Genomic DNA, 2500 nt, shown 5'->3' with positions numbered 1-2500 from the left:
CGGACCGTCCGGGGCGACTCTCGGCCTGTGTTTTCGGAGCCGGCCGGGCCTCACGCTCCCTCCTTGGATGGACAACATTCGTAGTTGACACTTTGTGTCATTTTATCCGAGCGGGCGGGCGCCGCGAGGCGGACCGTCCGGGGCGACTCTCGGCCTGTGTTTTCGGAGCCGGCCGGGCATCACGCTCCCTCCTTGGATGGACAACATTCGTAGTTGACACTTTGTGTCATTTTATCCGAGCGGGCGGGCGCCTCGAGAGGCGGACCGTCCGGGGCGACTCTCGGCCTGTGTTTTCGGAGCCGGCCGGGCCTCACGCTCCCTCCTTGGATGGACAACATTCGTAGTTGACACTTTGTGTCATTTTATCCGAGCAGACGGGCGCCGCGAGGCGGACCGTCCGGGGCGACTCTCGGCCTGTGTTTTCGGAGCCGGCCGGGCATCACGCTCCCTCCTTGGATGGACAACATTCGTAGTTGACACTTTGTGTCATTTTATCCGAGCGGGCGGGCGCCTCGAGAGGCGGACCGTCCGGGGCGACTCTCGGCCTGTGTTTTCGGAGCCGGCCGGGCCTCACGCTCCCTCCTTGGATGGACAACATTCGTAGTTGACACTTTGTGTCATTTTATCCGAGCGGGCGGGCGCCGCGAGGCGGACCGTCCGGGGCGACTCTCGGCCTGTGTTTAAGGAGCCGGCCGGGCATCACGCTCCTTCCTTGGATGGACAACATTCGCAGTTGACACTTTGTGTCATTTTATCCGAGCAGACGGGCGCCGCGAGGCGGACCGTCCGGGGCGACTCTCGGCCTGTGTTTTCGGAGCCGGCCGGGCATCACGCTCCCTCCTTGGATGGACAACATTCGTAGTTGACACTTTGTGTCATTTTATCCGAGCAGACGGGCGCCGCGAGGCGACCGTCCGGGGCGACTCTCGGCCTGTGTTTAAGGAGCCGGCCGGGCATCACGCTCCTTCCTTGGATGGACAACATTCGTAGTTGACACTTTGTGTCATTTTATCCGAGCGGGCGGGCGCCGCGAGGCGGACCGTCCGGGGCGACTCTCGGCCTGTGTTTAAGGAGCCGGCCGGGCATCACGCTCCTTCCTTGGATGGACAACATTCGCAGTTGACACTTTGTGTCATTTTATCCGAGCAGACGGGCGCCGCGAGGCGGACCGTCCGGGGCGACTCTCGGCCTGTGTTTTCGGAGCCGGCCGGGCATCACGCTCCCTCCTTGGATGGACAACATTCGTAGTTGACACTTTGTGTCATTTTATCCGAGCAGACGGGCGCCGCGAGGCGGACCGTCCGGGGCGACTCTCGGCCTGTGTTTAAGGAGCCGGCCGGGCATCACGCTCCTTCCTTGGATGGACAACATTCGCAGTTGACACTTTGTGTCATTTTGTTCGGCCTGTGTTTAAGGAGGCGGCCGTCCTCCACTCGGTCCGTGTTTAAGGAGCGACACTCGCGCTCCGGTTCGGCCTGTATTTAGGGAGGCGGCCGTCCTCCGCTTGGTCTGTGTTAAGGGCGACACTCTGTCCATGTTTGAGGAGCCTGGCCCTGACGCTCCTCTCCGGCCTGTGTTTAAGGAGGCGGCCGTCCTCCCCTTGGTCCGTGTTAAGGGCGACACTCGGTCCATGTTTGAGGAGCCTGGCCCTGACGCTCCTCTCCGGCCTGTGTTTAAGGAGGCGGCCGTCCTCCCCTTGGTCCGTGTTAAGGGCGACACTCGGTCCATGTTTGAGGAGCCTGGCCCTGACGCTCCTCTCCGGCCTGTGTTTAAGGAGGCGGCCGTCCTCCCCTTGGTCCGTGTTAAGGGCGACACTCGGTCCATGTTTGAGGAGCCTGGCCCTGACGCTCCTCTCCGGCCTGTGTTTAAGGAGGCGGCCGTCCTCCCCTTGGTCTGTGTTAAGGGCGACACTCGGTCCATGTTTGAGGAGCCTGGCCCTGACGCTCCTCTCCGGCCTGTGTTTAAGGAGGCGGCCGTCCTCCCCTTGGTCCGTGTTAAGGGCGACACTCGGTCCATGTTTGAGGAGCCTGGCCCTGACGCTCCTCTCCGGCCTGTGTTTAAGGAGGCGGCCGTCCTCCCCTTGGTCCGTGTTAAGGGCGACACTCGGTCCATGTTTGAGGAGCCTGGCCCTGACGCTCCTCTCCGGCCTGTGTTTAAGGAGGCGGCCGTCCTCCCCTTGGTCTGTGTTAAGGGCGACACTCGGTCCATGTTTGAGGAGCCTGGCCCTGACGCTCCTCTCCGGCCTGTGTTTAAGGAGGCGGCCGTCCTCCCCTTGGTCTGTGTTAAGGGCGACACTCGGTCCATGTTTGAGGAGCCTGGCCCTGACGCTCCTCTCCGGCCTGTGTTTAAGGAGGCGGCCGTCCTCCCCTTGGTCTGTGTTAAGGGCGACACTCGGTCCATGTTTGAGGAGCCTGGCCCTGACGCTCCTCTCCGGCCTGTGTTTAAGGAGGCGGCCGTCCTCCCCTTGGTCTGTGTTAAGGGCGACACTCGGTCCGTGTTT

The sequence above is a fragment of the Syngnathus leptorhynchus genome, unplaced genomic scaffold (assembly GCF_054491065.1).
Source record: "Syngnathus leptorhynchus isolate UIUO unplaced genomic scaffold, UIUO_Slep HiC_scaffold_567, whole genome shotgun sequence".
NCBI classification, from domain to species: domain Eukaryota; kingdom Metazoa; phylum Chordata; class Actinopteri; order Syngnathiformes; family Syngnathidae; genus Syngnathus; species Syngnathus leptorhynchus.
Note: the sequence above shows the minus strand (reverse complement) of the source record.